The sequence below is a fragment of the Portunus trituberculatus genome, chromosome 18 (assembly GCF_017591435.1).
Source record: "Portunus trituberculatus isolate SZX2019 chromosome 18, ASM1759143v1, whole genome shotgun sequence".
Classification (NCBI taxonomy): domain Eukaryota; kingdom Metazoa; phylum Arthropoda; class Malacostraca; order Decapoda; family Portunidae; genus Portunus; species Portunus trituberculatus.
Window position 1 is genome coordinate 20545986 of NC_059272.1, and position 20649 is coordinate 20566634.

Below are 20649 nucleotides of genomic sequence, written 5' to 3' on the forward strand. Positions count from 1 at the left end.
GGAGGAGGAGGAGGAGGAGGAGGAGGAGGAGGAGGAGGAAGAGGGAAGAGGAAGAAGGAAGAGGAAGAGGAAGAGGAGGAGGAGGAGGAGGAGGAGGAGGAGGAGGAGGAGGAGGAGGAGGAGGAGGAGGAGGAGGAGGAGGAGGAGGAGGAGGAGGAGGAGGAGGAGGAAGAGGAAGAGGAAGAGGAAGAGGAAGAGGAGGAGGAGGAGGAGGAGGACTAAAAAAGAAAACAGAATACTAAGAAACCAAAATGAAGAAGAAACATCACTAGGAAAAATCAAGAGTAAAAGGAAGACATGAGGAAAAAAGAGGAGGGAGAGGAAGAAGAATAGAGGAGGAGGAGGAAAACGCAAAAAAAATCACCACTCCCCTCCCTCCCCCTCTGTACCACCAACCATACATGCGTTCCATTCTCCCCTCAAGTTACGTGGAACAGATTCCTAACTGGCCCATCTTTCCTGGAACACCACGACGCTTGCCAAGGAAATTCGGGAAACTCACACACACACACACACACACACACACACACACACACACACACACACACACACACACAGAACACCACCTAAATACCTGTAAACGGAAAAGAGGATGTTTCTAAAATTACGGTTCCAAGGAAGGATTCGATTGCTTATAGGGAGGAGGAGGAGGAGGAGGAGGATTTAAATGTCGAATGTTACATTCGCATTCAAATCATTACAAGTAGTAGTAGTAGTAGTAGTAGTAGTAGTAGTAGTAGTAGTAGTAGTAGTAGTAGTAGTAGTATCAAATTAAACACTTACTAACCTAACCTTATATAGGCGCCACTCTCTTCTTCTTCTTCTTCTTCTTCTTCTTCTCCTCCTCCTCCTCCTCCTCCTCCTCTTCTTCTACCTTCACAACTCTCCCTCTTCTTCCTCAGGTGTGTAAACAATAACAAACACTCCCACGCCTTACGTCACCATCACTATCATTATTACCGTCATCACCATCATTGTCGTCACCACCACCACCGCCACCATCATCATCAACTGGGAGGTGAATTTAATGCTGTCTCGTCAGCCAAAGGTTACGTGATTCATGGTGACTCTTGTAGGTTTCTCTGCGGGGGAGGTTACGTTCCCCCCACCGCCCCACCCTCTCTCTCTCTCTCTCTCTCTCTCTCTCTCTCTCTCTCTCGTGGCATTTTGGTTGTAATCTACCTTAATTTTGCATTATTATTATTATTATTATTATTATCATTATCATTATTATAATTATTATTATCATTACTACAACTATTAAAGCTTCTCGTGTGTGTGTGTGTGTGTGTGTGAGAGAGAGAGAGAGAGAGAGAGAGAGAGAGAGAGAGAGAGAGAGAGAGAGAGAGAGAGAGAGAGAGAGAGAGAGAGAGAGAGAGAGGGGGGGAGCACATCATGACTCGCGGACACATACTTCTGCGAAACTGTACGGCTAACACATCGCTCCAGGAAAACACACACACACACACACACACACACACACACACACACACACACACACACACACACACACACACACACACAGAATCTCCACATACCTAGCACCGCAACTGAAACTACCACCTATATGCATACCAGAGGAGGAGGAGGAGGATCTGTAACCATACCCCCCTCCCACCACTACCAAATATCTAAAAGGGCTATAACCTCATCTCTTCCACCTTATGAACCGCTAGGAGGAGGAGGAGGAGGAGGAGGAGGAGGAGGAGGAGGAGGAGGAGGAGGTGGAGGTGGAGGTGGACAGAGCGTGGGAGAGTGCGTTCCCTCTACCCCTCCCCCTTCTCTCTCTCTCAAGCTAGTGGAATGTGGTCAACAGAGCCCCGAGGAAGGTACCCTGTAATCTCTCTCTCTCTCTCTCTCTCTCTCTCTCTCTCTCTCTCTCTATATATATATATATATATATATATATATATATATATATATATATATATATATATACACACAAACACACAAAACACTTAACACAACAGTAAATATGAACTGATAATGAAAGAGAGAGAGAGAGAGAGAGAGAGAGAGAGAGAGAGAGAGAGAGAGAGAGAGAGAGAGAGAGAGAGAGAGAGAGAGAGAGAGAGAGAGATCTACGTGTTCAGATGAGAAAATAGTGAGTATCTCCTCCTCCTCTTATTTTCCTCTTCCATGAACTTAATACAGCTAATGACCAGTAACATGACACCACCAGGTTAGGTCAAGTGATGGTGACAGCCCCAGGTCATCACTAAGCCTGGTATGAGTATTAGTGATGGCCATTCCATGGTCACATTCACTTCACTCAGGTGTAAGTTGCAATAAGAGCAAAATGAATGAATGAATGAATGGTTTTCACCACTACCACTGCCACTATCCAAAAAAACAAAGAACTTAAAATGGAACAATAACAATAAATGAATACCTGAGAGAGAGAGAGAGAGAGAGAGAGAGAGAGAGAGAGAGAGAGAGAGAGAGAGAGAGAGAGAGAGAGAGAGAGAGAGAGAGAGAGAGAGAGAGAGAGAGAATGTAAATGAGCTACATAATAGTTCTTGACGAAAGTACGAAAAGTATTCAGCAACATCCTCACATGTTTGTGTCCACCTCGCATGACCAACACTCTCCTATGGCAAGGCAAGTACAAGGTGCAACACAGCAACACGCCCTTCTCTGGACTGTGAAGCAACAAGCGTCCATGTCACTTATTGCTGCAGACAGGCATATTTGTGAGTTAGAGCTAACATGTGAAGAGTTGCATCTGCCAATCAAATGTTTTGCAAGCCAGGTGTCATCAGCCTGCCTGCAACACTCCTAGTGCAGAATTACCAAGCAGGTATATCTTACTACTTGGTTGGCAATGATCTCTATGATATGCAGACTACAGGCTAGGGTTTGACCTGCGCTTGTGTGTTTTGCACTGCTTGACACAAATGACTGCTGGCTATGTTGATGCTGCATGTCACTCAAACACGCCAAGCAGAGTGAAGGATTTCCAGTCACCACACACCTTCCCACACATGTTTTATCTTCTTCCACTACAAACTTCAACTTCTAATCATAATGCATGGTGCAATGAATGTATCATGTTTACAGATCCACTCTCTTGTATAGCACAGAACCTCTAGATGATGTCAGGACATAATGTAATGCAAGACAGCATAATACAGTGTTGCTGACTCAAAGTTTCATCAATGATATCACAAAAGGTGGAGGGGAGTCATGATCTCCACACACAGCACATGTAAGGCAGTGGTGCTCCTCAAAGCCACACACTGCTCTCATCACTAATACTGTTGTCTGAAAGTTGCCGTCCCTAGACTGGTAAGTCTTCAGCTCAAAACTAAAGTTGCACCAGTACATTATACAAAAGGCAAGTGGTAGTTGTATTCAAAGCAACAAATAATTTTCACACACATTAAAATAACAACTGTAGTAAGAACCTCCCTTGCCAAAACCCTGGCCTATCCCTACAGCTGCTGCTGCCATACACATATGGACACATACAGCAATGTGTGTTACTGTCTGGATTGTCTGTGAAGGTTAAGAAAGCTGCCATGAAGTGTTTGGTGATGGTGCAGCCTGTTACCACTGCTATCATCAAACTTTAGATTTTTTTTTTTTTTTCCCCGCCCCTGAAAGATATATACAGCGACAAGCTGTGATCTCAGTGAAAGCCTTTATGTAAATTCAGACAAGAGAAAGGATAATAAAACTTATATACCTATGATAAACTATTCTGAGATAGCTGACAGTTTCAGCTTTGAGAAACTCAAGCCCTGGTTTTCATTACTGGTTTGTGTACAAGCACTTGTTCCTTCTCAGTATTTGAAGTACTGAAGAGTGGAGGGCTGGCACTTAAATATAAGATAATAGTTTGTAGTCTCTCCTAATAGATTAGGCCAACAGGGGCCCAACCATCCAAGGAGTGTGTACAGTGCCTCTCTGCATATATATAAGACAGTTTGCCACACAACCACCTGTTTCCAATTCCATACAGCCCCGGCCTTCATGTTGTGGGCATGAGGCTCCACTCCTGCTGCTGCTGTGACTGCACAAAGCACAACACAAGACAATCTGAGCCACCCATAGAAATGAAGATCACAGAGAACCAGTCTGGGTGTCTCCCAAGGATTACATTCATTTGATATCCATGTGTTTTATGAATTTCCCAATTAAACATTAAAGTTGAACCTTTGGTTATACAGCACCAAAGAGTAAGACCTGCATCTGAATCAATGTCCATATGGTTTACAAAAGTTCACTAGTAATCTGCAAAACTGTCTAAAGTTCCTCGGCTACCTGGCATTAGAAAGTAATGAGAAAGTAAGCAAGCCCTTAGTCATTCAACACAGCCATCTTCCATAATAGCAACAAGGTCACTTCCATAATTGACTCACATATCTCAAGATACAGGATTTGGGTTTCAATGAGCCTTGTCTTGTATATTTATCACATCACAGTAAGAAAAATCAATACTACGCAATCACCTTCTACACTTCGGAGGCTGAAGGAAAGAAAGTGTTGCTTGCCGACATTACAGACTAGCAGCAGCACACCACTCCAATCCCAAAGAGGGTTGCATCATACCTCAAGTATCCCTAAACAAACTGCACTAATAATTCACAGCCACATCCTTTTCACTGTACCCTGGTTCACCCCAATCAAAGCACCATTTTGCTAAAAGTCATACTGTGTGAAATTTTTCTTATAATTTTGTCATGTCCCCCTTAATAACTTTTTTTCTCAATTTGTGTTTTATTATGTCTGGCAACATGAAATCCTTCTTATAATAGACAGTCATCTTCCAAGTGAATCATACAACTTGCCTTAATCTCAACACAATTTTGAGATGTCAATCTTACTAAAAATGTTTGTTGTATTCTCTATTTACATAATTTTGTTTACCATAACCAAAGCCCTGTGAGTTACAAAATATAACACCAGGAACAGTATTTTTCCATGAAGTGTGCCCTTACAGTAAGTCAATAATTTTCATCACAATGCTCTCTCAATGCCAATCATGGAAGCTTAAAAACTACAATTTCAGAAGTATGAAACCATTTCTGGGAACATTACCCAAGAGTTGGATAGCAACATAAAACTTTGTTGCTATAATTCCATCACATCACTTGTCATATTAGAACCGCAACATGTGATGGGTGAAATAACCTCAACTCAGGAAGCAATGAACATTCCAATCCTGGCAATATATCTCTCCCATTAATAACTCCACATCATTTTGTTATTGTGGTCCTATTAAAGTGCTCAATAAAGTCACTATATATATATATATATATATATATATATATATATATATATATATATATATATATATATATATATATAAACAGTAAGCCCTCGCACTTAGCGAATTACTTAGTCTGGTGAAACTACCGCCAAATGTGAAGTTCTTTATACCATATAAATTGCCTAAAAAAATGCCTCAATCAGTCTTTGGTCATTGCCAAAGTCCCTTTTTTGACCCCTAAAATACCATCTTTCGAGCTGAAATGAAATCTTTTGCCTTCATATACGTATTAGAACAAATGTACAAAACAGACCAATAGACAATAAATTAAGCTAATGAGACATGATATAAAGGCTGTTTTTCCACCCATTTCCCTCGCCCGCTTTCATCCTTGTCTCCACCACCATTGTCCTTACCCACACCGGTACCTCTTGCCGTGGTAGAAACCATTTAGGCGGTAAATCACCAGAACAGAGGGTAGCACAAACAAAATGGCCGAAGGGAACTCTCACACTGCGTTCTGATACGTTTAGAGAGAGCTCTGACGTCACCGGAAAGCTGCGTGGTTCACCATGCAGCCACCAAGTTTGATTTCAAATCGCCAAATGTGCACTCGGTGGTCAGTGGCCACCCTACTGCCAAAAGTGAAGTTCGCCAAGTTGAGATTTGCCAAGTGCCGGGGCTTACTGTATATCTAACTGCACCATGTAATGGATCAAATAACCTCACCTCAAGAAACCTAACATACTTTCTAATTACAACAATAAATCTCTCATCAACAACTCTTTCAAACAATGATACATTCAATCCATTAACAGCAATCACAATCATCAATAAAAAAATGAAGGCAGAGCAGACTTAAGTAAGTAGAGATGAAACCAAATTTAATGGGGTGTGATGGAAAAGATGGGCAGCTGACTGAAATAAGAATAGATAGTTGAAAATTCCTCTAGTGAAATAAAGTAAACAGATAGTAATATAGTAAGTTCAAATACAAATAAATAAATAAATAAATACACAAATAAATAAATAAATAAATAAAATACTTTAATTAAACACAACTGAAGAAATAATAAAATCAGTCTTCCCAATGTAAGCATTTTGTGAAGGGTTGGGTTGGGTTGGGTGAGCAGTAACTCAACTCTCTACTACATCAGGGGAGTCAAGAAGCCTCTTATGCTTCTTGTGTGTGTGTGTGTGTGTGTGTGTGTGTGTGTGTGTGTGTGTGTGTCACTTCGGTCGCCTGCTGGTCACCCAGCCAGTCTTCCCCATTACAGAGCGAGCTCAGAGCTCATAGACCGTTCTTCAGGTAGGACTGAGACCACGACACACTGTGTGTGTGTGTGTGTGTGTGTGTGTGTGTGTGTGTGTGTGTGTGTGTGTGTGTGTGTGTGTGTGTGTGTGTAGGGAGGCCAAGGCTTAGGCTTGGGGAGATTGGACATTCAACCTAACTCTCACAGCTTTGTTGTTGTTGTTGTTGTTGTTGTTATTGTTGTTGGTGGTGGTGGTGGTGGTGGTGGTGGTGGGCTGCCCATTTATGCCTGAGGGTCAGTGCACCAGTGGATGGAATGTAGTCTGTGGAACGACAATAGTACCTCACTGTGCACACAAACTGGTTGATTTTGAATTTTTCCATATTACCATGCCTGGGCTCTCTTCTACCTTGTTCATCACAGGAAGTTATGTAACATCTGGAGCAGCGTGTACATTCAAGTCATTAAATGGATCACGATGATGCCTCAAACACAAGGCAATACAAATCTGAAAATATCCACAAGCTTATGTAATCCATATGTGAGCCATACATTCCTACAAGGTGGCTGTGATAGGGTTCCACAGAGCAACAGATGCATCACCAAATGAGGCTTGGACACATAAATACTGAGATGTTAGTTACCACAGTAAGCAGGAATTTGTGTTGAGGTTAAAATGATCACATCTGGTACTCATTGACTAATCAGACTGTGACATTCAATATTGAATTGAAAATCTTCTAAAAAAAAACTAGTGCTAAGAAATATATGAATATGTCATACAACTCTTCAATTTATGAAATGTAGAAACTGCCCAGACTTTACTTTCCTGATGCACTAGAACTTGTACAACCACACAACTGATGATTATTTTATCTATAACAGCTGTACAGTGAGCTAGTCTTAGCTAGTCTTCAGCAAAACAAGGCACAAAACCATAATATGGGTTAAACTGGTATGCAAATAATATCAATCTTTATAGAGCAATCTGTCTGAGGAAATACAAATTCTATCACTATATGAGGCTGCACGTACTGTAGTATACCCATCCACCATTTTTAAAAAGTCTCAGAAATCGAGTTCAAAGTTTTTTTTTTCTTTAAAGATCGATATCATGAAGAGTATTACACCTAGGGCAATGGGGTTTGCATCATCCTAAAGCCTATCATCTCTACTTTGCTCCATCAACTTTTTGTTAAGATGCACTCCCCCTCCCCCCCATCATTAACCAAAAAAGACGAGGAATTGGCAAAAAAGTTTTCATTTTATGCAAGAACCATTACACCTGGCAGAGGTTAGCGTGTTCTTTTATGTTGTACAATGATGGTGAGTGTCAATAGAGTGTTTGATAATGATTTTGTTAAGCTATTGCCATAAAATATTTTTTTATAATTTATTTTCTGAATGTTATAAATATGTTAAGAGCAACACGTGCTGCATGGCAAGCTTGTAAGCAAAAACTCAAGCTCGGGACGAGAGCGGGAGTAATACTATAGCTTGCACTAGAGGCTGGGGACGAGACTATTCACGCTGCTTATGTCGCATGGGTATACTTTAGCATGCGCGAAAAGCAGGCTGCTTTGTCTATTGTCACGGGAATGGCGCTTGTGTATACTTTACCTCGCGCACTGCATAAAAATACGTGTGCCGAGTGCTAAAGACGTAAACCCAAGAAATTTCTATTGGGTTTTTCGCGTATATTATCTTGTATTTCTTCACATCCACCACGTCCACATGAAAGTATATGGTCTGATTGACCGTGTGATAGCATTATCTCAAATTTGAGCAGGATGGCGCTTGGGTATACTATAGCACGCCTCATATATATTTTACATTCACTTGGTATGCCAAACATCTAATACTTGACACATTGTGGTGTGGGAGTCATAATACTGCTATCCCAAACAGTAACTATATCTAAATAACTTATAGTGTGTTTGTATTGTGTATATGTGATCACCTTCACTCCTGTGCTTCTTAAACAGATGCTGCTACAATAGTAAGCTAAAGATTTAAAATGTCATTACACCATAATAATTTTTTTCTTAAGGAAAGCACAATGGTATGACAGATTATTCATAACATTTTTTTCTCAACTAAGACTTTCTGGGAAATTCTCACATGAAGAGTTGATCATAAATCACATTTATCCCTATTCTAGTCAAGAAAGTGGTGTTTCCGTTATTGCTGTAGCTCTGCAAGGACAAAGCAGATTTTAACACTACTCTGATTCAGGCTCTCCTAAAATACATACTTGCATATCATTATATGGCAAACTTATCAAAACATCAGAGGAAAGGTATGTAAATTCTTTTGTAACCTGTCAGTGAGACAGTCAGCTACTGCTACTGCTACTGCTGTGTGGAATCTTCTCACAGAAAGTCTGTTCAGGATATATTGCATCTAAGAGTTGGCAGCAGCTGATTAATTCACTACAAAATTTAAGACAGAACAGAAGCAAAAAGACCTTCCTTAGGTCAACATACCAAGAATTTCAACAGGATTCCATAATACGTATGAAAAAAATAAATAAATAAATAAAGGAGCAGTTTAACAACAAATCTCATATGACCAAGTTAAGTTATTCAGACCTGCAATAATATTTTGTTGAAGTATGGGAAGACTAAAGCTAAGCACAAAACCCCCTACGCATTACACATCCCTTTAAAGATCACTGTCATCAGCATTTTTCAATTCCACCAAAGGGCAATAATGACTCCCAACATAATCAACATATCTCATTCTACAGCCCACTTATCCCATGCCATTCCACCTTATATCTCATCTCTACACCATGCTTAGCCTGCCCTGCTTTCTCTTGTGATGCTACATAACCCCAAAACACCTTACCCTTGAGTCTCCAGGTCTTAGATAACATACATCTTTCATAAAATTCCTCATTCAGTATGTGAAATGGTTTTGCTAAGTCATGCCAGTTTTCCTCACTTATAAACCTACTAGAAATGTTAAGAGACAATTCTGGAGGTCTGAAGTAGCACTAGAATCTTTCTTGATAGCTTTTACAGAGGGGATTAAAATCTATATGTGCATAGTAACAACTTCCTGGGAAAATACAGAAACAGAGAAAGTAACATTTCATGACAGAGGCCAAAGACATTCACCACAACTTTCCCTTTCATGATGTGTGTTTTGTGAGGACCTGTTTCATGGGCCTTGGGGTCAACAGGTATGGTGCAATCTATCTTGTGTTTAGGGATCAAATATCAACTGTCCAACCTTCACCTTCTAAAAACAAACACTTCTGAGATGCCTCAATAATACTGAGGGCAAACAGAAACAAAGGATGGAAGATTTTTTAACAATTAATGGGACGACTCACCTAGAGAATAATATTATGATGATAGATAGTGAAATATGGATACTCTTGGCAAGCTTATAGGTAAACAAAATGAATCACTGAATAATCATCTCCCAGCTAGTAGGAGTACAAATATGTGCAACTTTTCAAGGACAACCAGTTTACTTTTTATCTTTTTTTTTTTTCACCCTTTTTTTGTGGCAGTGAAAAGTAGTGTGTGTGTGTGTGTGTGTGTGTGTGTGTGTGTGTGTGTGTGTGTGTGTGTGTGTGTGTGTGTGTGTGTGTGTGTGTGTGTGTGTGTGTGTGTGTGTACTCTAGTTTGATGTGGGTATGGCCTTCACCTTCTCAGTTAACTGTTTCGCAATCTGTGACGTAGAAGCACTAATGTGGTGACGCTGTGTGAAGTAAAAACTCTGATGCCAACAAATATCAAAATGTGAGTCCTCTGATATCTGAAATCCCTAAACCAGGAGTACAAATTCACCATCTGTCGAGAACCGGAAAATTATCAGCTACTATTCCTTAATCAATATATCACATTAGTATGTAGACTACTGGGAATATTTCTTCTCACTTCCTTACAAATATTGAGAAATTTGAAAGTTCATTAATTTCTGGCAAGTTTGAACTTATCTGTCTACAAAATACTTGTTTGAACGCCACACAAAATATAATGTCATCTTTTCCTATGAATAGTGGGAGATCAACAAAAAGACTGAAGATATTTCACTATCTACAAATATTATCAATAATACCCCAATCTTATCTACAATCTCTTTTATCCCCTTCCATATAATACAATTTATTACATCACCTACAAAGATTATTTATAGCTGAAGAACATAGCCAATGTTGTTTCCTCTACCTGCATATGATCCCTTTATCTGCCTTTAAATAATAGTTGAACCTCAAATGAATGACTAATAAATAGTAATGCCATAAAAAAAAAAAATTGACAAAAAGGTAACAGGATTTTTCCATTACATAGTGCTCATGGAGATTATATCATGCCTACATAAAAATTACATGTGAATAAAGAACAGAAATCAATAACAAAATACATTTCACAAAAACATACATAAAGTACAGGTCTACCTGAAAAAAGTCATCTAAGTTTACCCTTAAAATTTTCAATAAAAAGAAAAGGAACTAGTCAGAAGGAAAGAAAAAGAGCAACTCCACGTGGAAAAGATAAGATAGGCAAGAAAAGTGGCATGCTATACTTATCACAGTCGCTGGAACTACTCCACATCTACCAACACCAGTTTGCCTCACCACATACAACTGACTTGCTCAACAAGGCTCTACTTACCTGAAAAAGAAAAACAACATTAGTACAAACAGTAATGGCTTTTCCACTTAATATTATTGGTAATTTCTTAAATGTATGAGTTGACATAATTGTGAAAGCAGACTATTGTATAGGAACCATAAAAAATACCTAAAATATAGTTAATCTATCTCTCCTCCTAAAACAGTAAACCTTAGTTTTCATCTTTGATTCATTTAATGATTATATTTTCTTCAAAGGCTCAGATCTCTTTTGAGTCTTGACCACTCTTTGTAATCATAATTCATCTCTCCTGATATTATGCCTCTTCTACCCATTACTGATCCTAAGCCACATCAGTCATCATTAGTGGGGAGTTAAGGAACAGCCAAGACAAACATGTGGAGCACAGGTAGATCTTTCATTAACCTTTAAGCTCCCACAGCCTTATCTGCTCTTATCAGTGTCAAATGTGGGGAACTAACCATGCCTTCCCCTGTCACTTTCCTGCTTTAACTCCCAGTCTATGAATGTTGTAATGGTTGCAATCTGAGTTCATTTATGTACCAAAGTTCAAGGAAAGCTATACTTTTTCCCACCCCTTGCTTTCATGAATGAAGTTAAAATGGTGATAAAAAAAAAATCTAAACATCTCATGGGATCAATGTGAATTTAGTTTTTTGTTACAAATATGTATATCCTAAAATTAACAAGAATGGAATCAATGAGTGATGCAAATCCTCTGCCAATTCATACAATTATGTTCTTTGGAAGATATAAAAACTGACATTGTTAACTAAGAAAAAAAGAACAATGAGTATCTGAGAATATGTAGCACTTCTTTTTGCTTTGAGGTAAATTACTCTCATGCATGAAAACAAACTTGAGATTAGCACACCAAATTGGAGAAAAAACTATTCCTTAAATCTAAAAATAAAACCCAAATCTTCACCCATGCCATGATATCAAGAACCACCATCAGAAAGCGAACCAATTGAACAAGCAGGCCAGTCTCCCCACCCACACAAGTAGCAGTGTTTCCACAAGACCACTTCCCTCAGAGCACCACGACAACCCAAAGTCAAAGCTCACAAACAAGATGTGCAATTCCTCAGCCAGTGATCTTGTTCTTGCATGGAGACTTGAAATCTAAATAGTAATTTCACCAACATAAATTCATCTCTAAATGTCAAGACGTGATGCAAAACCCAAACCAAACACAATCCAACTGTCTTTGAGATGTATATACTGTATTATCACTTGTACCTTTCAATAACTTGTCTCTTTTGAACACACACACACACACACACACAGTATACTATCTTCCCACCACTCCAGTCCTACACATCTCTTCGTGACCAGTTTGTCAAGATAACAGGTACACTTGAGCTGCATCTTTCCTCACGTCTCTGAGGAAATGCTATTGCTCTACTTCATAATCTCATTTTTCTTTCTCCCATACAGAAATATAAAAATGTATGGATAACAAATATTCAGTATACCAAAAATATCAATTCAAGTGGTATGCATCAAAACTTGTGGGGAGAACCGATATTAGTACAAGCAACTAAATTATTGCCTTATTCACAAGTTTTGCTGAAGTAACCAATGCAGCAGTACATTACACGATGAAACTTAGAGATACTAATCATTACAGGTGACAAGGCAATTATAGTCAATCCTATGCTTTGACAGAAGCTACAAGAGCAAGGCAGGATCACAGTAAGATCTGCCACCACAGTTATTTTAACAATGGGCAAAATTAAGTTGGGTTAAGGTAAATTAATTAGGCTTGGGTAGGGATAACAAATCACTAATTTGTAACCCTTTATCAAATTAATGTTGAGAAGATGAAAATGGAATAATATTGAAAAGAATTCTTAGAATTCTACGCTGTTTAATCCTGTTAACAAGGAAATAGAATTTACTGATTATAGATATACCAAACCTATCACATACAGGTCTTTCCTTTCTAGATTTTCCAGGGAGAAAACAGTCAATCTGACCATCAGAAAACTAGATGCAGATTCTACAGTAATTTACAGCAAAAACTATCACTGCATTCACTAACTGACTGCTCTAATGAGTGCACACGCATGCACATACATACAATCAATCAGATACAGAGATCAGTGGTTATATCTTGTGTTCTCAGTTCACAAAATCAACAAACTGGTCATCATCAATAGTAAATTACACATTTACAAACCATACTAAAGTTAATAAACTAAGGATTCAGTTAAATTGGAATAAACTCCATTTCCTATTTAATCTTGATACTAAAGTAGAAATTATGGATCACAGGAAGATACACCAGCCCAATAATCTTGGGGTTTCAAATATTCCCTAAAGCCAAATTTATACACTAAACTGGCATAAATGTTGGCAAAGAAAACCTACTTTATCCTTAATAATATTCCACCTAACCAGTGAAGCAGGAATGAACAACCTGTCCCACGCCCTGGCCTTCCTTGATGCAACTCTGACACCACCTCTCCACCTGACCTGTCACTTGACTTTGACATATGCCAACTCTCCCTCCCCTACCACATCATCCGGGCTCACTTCCCCACATCACACGTCCCTCTCAATATATCCTTCCACAATAACCATAAATTTATAGACGAACTACCAATCTACACACAACCAGGAAGTCACCACTGCTCCACAAAATTCTTTCAGCGCCACCACCCCGGTATATTGGCATTTGGGGCCGCTCGTGTCTATCATGGATGCACTCCTCTAAACCTTCACTTGCCAGGCCAATCACCGTTCAAAACCACTAATATTCCAGGTCGATGGACGTCGTGAGGATGGGAGCACAGGCGAGGGTAAGGCACCGCTGGGTATGAGGCAATATGAGGTGCCCTTGCACTCAGCCACTCCCACACCGAACTTCCTCGCCTCTCCTGCACAAGTCCCGCTGCTGCACTCACTCTCTTTCCCACAGACACACACACCTATGCCAATGTGAGTCTTCTAAGCAGAAAACGGGGTAGCAGATACACCACAAGAAACCCAAAGAGCCTTAATCACAGCAGCACTTGACAGGAGGGAGGCAGGGAACATGGCCGCCGCAGCACCCAACCATCAGCACAACACACCTTCCCACACACTGCTTTCCGCCCTCTCCCTACGCCCTCAGCGGCTCTCACACCCCTTGACACCCTGCTGACGACACTACCGGAGCCGCTGGCCTACAGGTGGAGGCAGGAGGTGGGCATACCTACTCTAATACGGCCCACGATCTCCGCCGAACGCACCGCCACTATCAAAACATGAACACCTCCCAGCCACTCCTTCGGTGTTTGGGATCAAATCGATTTTCCTCCACCAGGCCGAGAGGAGACGCTCTTATTTCACGCCTCAAACACCGCCTTACTCACGCCAGGGAAATCCACAGGACGCGACACTAGTCAGGGACACATACATCCAACGTCTCTGTGCCGTCCGCGGTGGTATTTGAGTTGTGATTTGGGGGGAAAATGGTCTTTTTCTAATTATGATAATAATGAGCGAAGGCGGGGCTGGCTCCGTGCTAGCTACCTGACGGCCCCGTGCGGCTGACGTCACCAGTTGCTGCCACATACTCCCATTTTCCCGGCACACTCCAGATATTCTCTCGCCACGCGCTGTCTCCTGATATTCAGACACTTTTTCCGAGGTTGTAGCAAGCCACAAACACTCATTTCGGCAGTCTCCTCCAGATATTACGTTACTCCTACAGATTTTCGGAGCACGGTGTCTGCTTTACTCTTTGTCCTGACTGAATGATGCTCTATATTCGCCAATCAATTAGTGAAATGCGTTTATTTCTCGTCTAATAAGGCACAAATGACAAATTCCGTGGATTGTGGCCATATGAGGAATAAGAAGCGACACCGCACGTATTACACTAGCGCGCCTGATTCAAATTTACGCAGTGGAATATACCTCAAATATCTTAACAAAAGTATAAGAAAAGAAACGCATGTTTTACTGGTAATGGATATTGACACCAATCATTTAATCTTAACTGTTCAACTAATTATGGTAGTTATTCAAATTTGTCTCATTTCACTGTTCAATACAAACATAAATGAAAACGGGTAAAGATAGCAATTTTTTTTCAGTACAAGCAAGGTAATAGGGTGCTACTGTACTGCAGACTGCGCAACAAATGCCGACTGTCGATTCAATATGAATTATCAAAACAAGAAAACACAAATATTTGTAAGCTACATAAACTACTGAATAGTGTTCCCTGAGCAGATCACCACAATATTGCGAAGACCATACATGAATGAAAGTTGGTGATTTGTTAGAGACCTATTAGTTACTCTTTGCATGTTGTATCCTGTGGCATTGTTTGTTACTGTACATATGATCCAGTATACGTGATATTGTATAAAATTTGATAACTATTTAGCTAACTTTTTTTTCTGAAGAATATATTGTTGCGAAGGTGTATTGCAGCAGCCTCCTAGATATGTACGTGCGCCTGTGTGAGTGTGGAGCAGCGTCATAAGAGAGTAGCAGCAATATATATATATATATATATATATATATATATATATATATATATATATATATATATATATATATATATATATATATTTTTTTTTTTTTTTTTTTTCAGAATAAAAGGTTAACTAAATAGTTATAAAATTTTATAAAACAATTCGTATCCATGTCTGGATACGTATATATGTATATATGTATATATATATATATATATATATATATATATATATATATATATATATATATATATATATATATATATGTATATATATACGTTTTTATATAATGGTGTCCATATAACTAATAAGCTCACTTACTTAAATATATTCTATCTAGGATTTTGCTAAATGCAGGTTCATACGTCAGGGAACTTTACAGTCACAGTAAATCAAGGTACTGATGACTGTAGGACTGACCCTTGACTGCTGATGAAGGAAAACATGATCTAGTAAACTATGCAATGTCAACAGGTGCTGACAGGACAAAATGGATGAGCAGTCTCCTCACACCCTAGCTTGTGTTACCTAGTAGTCTTTATGTGCTAGGTATAAACTGGTTGCTGTGTTTTACATACTGAAGAGATGGGCCTTCTTATAATAACATCTTTTGGTGTAGTTGTGGAGAGGGCTAGTGCTAGGGGATGTCTTTATCTTGTGCAAAACACCTACAAGATCTTCATATGCTTAAACATTCATAACGTTACTTTATATGTGAGTTTTATTACCCTAAGCCTATAAAACCATTGTAATCACTGCTGTACCTCTTAGTGGTTCATGGCAATCGGTATGGCTCGCTATTGGTACATAAACTGCACGTGGACAGGTGACTCCAAAAGGAAGTACATTAAGCACATACAATATCCACAGCTAAATGAAACAGATAATAAGGATTTCCCAAGTCTATACGTGGCAAATCTGCCCTACAGTCCTAATATGTATAATCACAGTCATGTTTTACACAGATGTGATAGTCTGGGGTGTGGCTGCCTTTAAGGTGCCTTCAGCCTCCCATGACACATTCCCCCATGTCTCATAACAGACCATGAGGAGCTAAGGAGGCTATATACAGATTGATTCCCTGTGGATATTAAAGAAATGAATTATTTTCTTTCATTATCAAAATCATATGAAAGGCAAATTGGGAGCATTGTAAAATAACACTTTTTTTCAGAAAAATGGTCTCAGTGTACTACCACAGTCCACCACTGTTATTCATATGGAATGAACCTATATAGTGCTAGGTTGGATCTCAGCCAGTGGTCTCTGGGACACAAAAATATCATGAAGTGGCCATTGATGGGCCAAAAAGGTAGATTTTTTTTTCTGGAATCTGAAACTCAACAGTCAAGACACTGCAGTATAATATATCAAATTAATCAACACTTCAACAGCTAATGTCAATATGACACTAGTCACTTCGTCCAAATACTAACCCTAGGTGATTTTACACACCAAGGAAACGCTTACAGATTTCAACTACTTAATTTGATCGCATAATAGCCCGTCCTGATAAACTTTAACACTTTTTCTTTATTTCTACCTTTAGACTGGTATGGCATCTACTTTAGCATCAGCTCAATAAAATGGTATCATGCAATTTTTAAGTATAATTTTACGCGATATCACACACCAAACGAAATAAACTCATATACTTTTGTGCTCAGTATAATTAAAAGTTGCGCTTTTCATGTAACAAGTGTCATGTTGTAGAGAACCGTCAAAGGATAAACCATAATACATACGGTAACACTATAACAGTCATATTCATCAAATTATGCACTATGGGCTAAAGATGGGAAGGTAAGGGCGTGCATGTTGTTGGCTAAAGCTCTACGGTGATCCACTGAATATTTTCACATACGAGACTGCTTTTTTTTCTTGAATAGGGACACGTGACATTGAGAAAAAATTCAGAGACGGTGGCAAGTGTGAAGACCAATGTAGCTGCTGCCATACAGGTACAGACACACGAGTCATGCTGTTTACCTGCCTTGATTAATGAGACACAACCAGCCGCTTATCCATGGAATCCTTCAAATGCCGCGAGGTTGTATTTGCTACTTATTGAGGTACAGCGTTCTCCTGCTGTCTTTCTATCCCCCGGTGTGTGTGTGTGTGTGTGTGTGTGTGTGTGTGTGTGTGTGTGTGTGTGTGTGTGTGTGTGTGTGTGTGCGTGCGTGCGTGCGTGCGTGTGCGTGTGTGTGTGTGTGCCACAGTCCTGAGTTGCTTTCACCCTATACCTTCCAGCAGCACGGGGGGTCTCATGTAGCGCAGCACACACCACCCAACACACCACTAATAAGCCGTCTGCTGCCGCACACAACACATACAGGTCAACTCGTCACCACTTTAGTCACAAATTAAACGTCTGTCAAGAATGATCACGTTAGAATGACTGGCCAAGAAGCAGACCGCTCCCCTACACCCCGGTAGCCATTCTGATCCAAGGCTGCCTGGGTGTCTCGTCTCGTCCCCGCTTGTGTATTTTCCTCCGTGACGGCGGCGCCTTCAAAGCTCTCTGCAGGACCTGTTATCTGAAGGTGTTTATGTAATAATATTGATCCATGTAATACCTCAAAGACCATTAATAGAGCAACAATATGAGTGTTGATCTCTAAATATTAATCTTGTGATGCACGACACAAAATGACTATGTATGACTACCTACTATTTTTTCTTAATTACCTGTTCTATAGCATACTTTGGAATGGAATATTTTTCAATATGCAACGAACTGTCGCGTACTGGAGGAATACATGGTCAATGACCTGTTTCTGACAATTTTCTTAAATTTCCATGGGTAACTCAACTATATATATATATATATATATATATATATATATATATATATATATATATATATATATATATATATATATATATCATCACACACACACACACACACACACACACACACACACACACACACACACACACACTTTAAATTTGTACTTTCATGTAATCGATTGCCGGTACTTATAATTTTTGCACGAGGATGTATTATAACAATCAAAAGAAGAAATTGTCATTCTAATCTTGCATTGCCTTCTTTCTACTTTTTTTTTTTTCGCTGTGTTGGTCACTGTCCACAAACTAGGCTATACTTGACCTGTATGGCATTGGCAGTAGTCACAAGCAAGTAGCTGAAGTCTAAGTTTTACAGCAAACAGCGCTACTGTTGGTGACGACATTCATTACCAAGAAACAGTTCAGAAAAAAAAAATTATATATATATATATATATATATATATATATATATATATATATATATATATATATATATATATATATATATATATATAAGATTTATCTCCTTGCGAATAAATGTCTATTTCGAGCCTGGAAAAGCAAAATGACAGAGAGAAAGTTGCTCTCCAACTACTCGTACTATTTCCTCCGTCTCCAGAATTTCTACTGATTTTCGACCTCCAGATTTTCAGGTGACGGTGCGGCAACACTGCTGCCGACCCTTGGCAGCCCGGGTTCAGGGAGAAATTATTGTGGATCTATCTTAATTCTCAAATACTAAACACGAGTTCTCAGGGCATTCAAACCCAATATAAAATAACAAAATATGTTCAAAATACAATACATAAGGAAACCGACAAGATGTTATGTGCTGAGAAGGTATCAGAGTTTGTATCGTATCCACATCAAGAGTCATTTGAGTTGCCGTGCCTCACCACACCCTCCAATAGTAGAAAATGGTGATCCAGCCACACTAGAGAAAACTGTCCTGATTCGGCTCAAATCTTTGGTAACCGAGAAGGTAAAGACTCACAGAAATAGAGAACACGGAAACTGAAGGTGTAGAGGCAGAGAACATAAATATAGAGTTTATATACACATATCACACTACACCACATATCTAACACTTGCGGTCTCTAACTCGGCCCTACTCGTTATGACTGGAGAGATAAGACCCTATAGATATTAAGACATGGAGAGGCTGTGGATAAAGAACTTAGGTTTATAGGGTGATATGGATGTGCTTCAGACCTGCATCAATGTCCACAATACGTCAGCGGAGTCATATGAAAGTTAAAACCCAGAGAATATAACCGCTGCACTTCCACTTCGCTCACTCTGACATTTGTAAACTAATGCCGGGAAAAGTAACGAGCTTAAAAATAATACATCCATATACCTACTGTTATGCGGGAATTTCTATAAGAAAATATAATTATGAAGATTTTTAAATTTATTTTGACAAAAATGGTAGCAGTAGCTGTTGTCAAAGGCACTGGTTATAAATTTTAAAAGATTAACACTGAATACAAATTCACAAAACTTTGCAATTAACTGATGGAATAATGACGTTCATTGGTTTACAGTCCAGCTCACCGGAGAGAGAGGATACACACTTACCACAAAATACAATGTACAAAAGGAAATTACATAATATAATTCATTACATTGCCTTGCAAGTTGCGACGTGACGTTACTTCATAGCTCACATGAAAATAATACTTACTCGTCTTTGAGGCCCAATGCACTGTTTATGGAGAGAAGTGTACCAGATGGTGTCACTTCCTCGAGGACACACATTTAGCTTGTCTTTGGGGGCCTACTTACACAGTTTGATGTGGGGGGACGTTCCGTTGTGGGTGACAATCCCCCCTCCCCCTTCACTTTACCCAACACCATCTCCAACTAACACTTTCACTTTTCTCTATCTCCACTTAACAATATTCTATCAAAATGCCCACACACACACACGTTGACCACAGTGGGAGAGAGGGTAGCCATCTCTATCTGCTGCTGCTGCTGCTACGATGAAGAACGGGAGGGTACTGTATAACTAATTAAATGATATATGTGTATAAACACTATGTTTCATAAATAAAAGTTACGTTAAATTTTAGGGGAGCGAGGAGCCACTGACCTGCTAGGATGAAGAACAGGAAGGTATTGTGGGAAAAACATCACAGCAGGAGCGAGGAGCCACTGACCTGCTAGGATGAAGAACGGGAGGGTACTGGGTAGTCAAGATACTATCATTGTGAAAAACATCACAGCTACAGCCTCACGATTTCAAAATTAGAAGCAATCGTCACAGTAGGACTGGTGCTGAGTAATTAGAGTTTTTG

General features: G+C 39.5%; 1 protein-coding gene across 8 annotated transcripts in view; it reads right to left on the bottom strand.

Annotated features, from left to right (window-relative positions):
* LOC123505860 (guanine nucleotide-binding protein G(I)/G(S)/G(T) subunit beta-1) overlaps positions 1 to 19676 on the bottom strand; it is a 58348-nt gene extending 38672 nt beyond the window's left edge. The window contains exon 1 of one of the 8 annotated variants that reach the window (XM_045257666.1): positions 19559 to 19676. The gene's annotated coding sequence lies outside the window, so the exon portion shown is untranslated. Of the gene's footprint in view, positions 1 to 14017; positions 14596 to 17549; positions 17719 to 17799; positions 17985 to 19558 lie in introns of those variants that run through there. The other 7 variants (XM_045257663.1, XM_045257662.1, XM_045257658.1 and 4 more) reach the window with 7 other exon arrangements.
* Between the last annotated feature and the right edge of the window lie 973 nt (positions 19677 to 20649).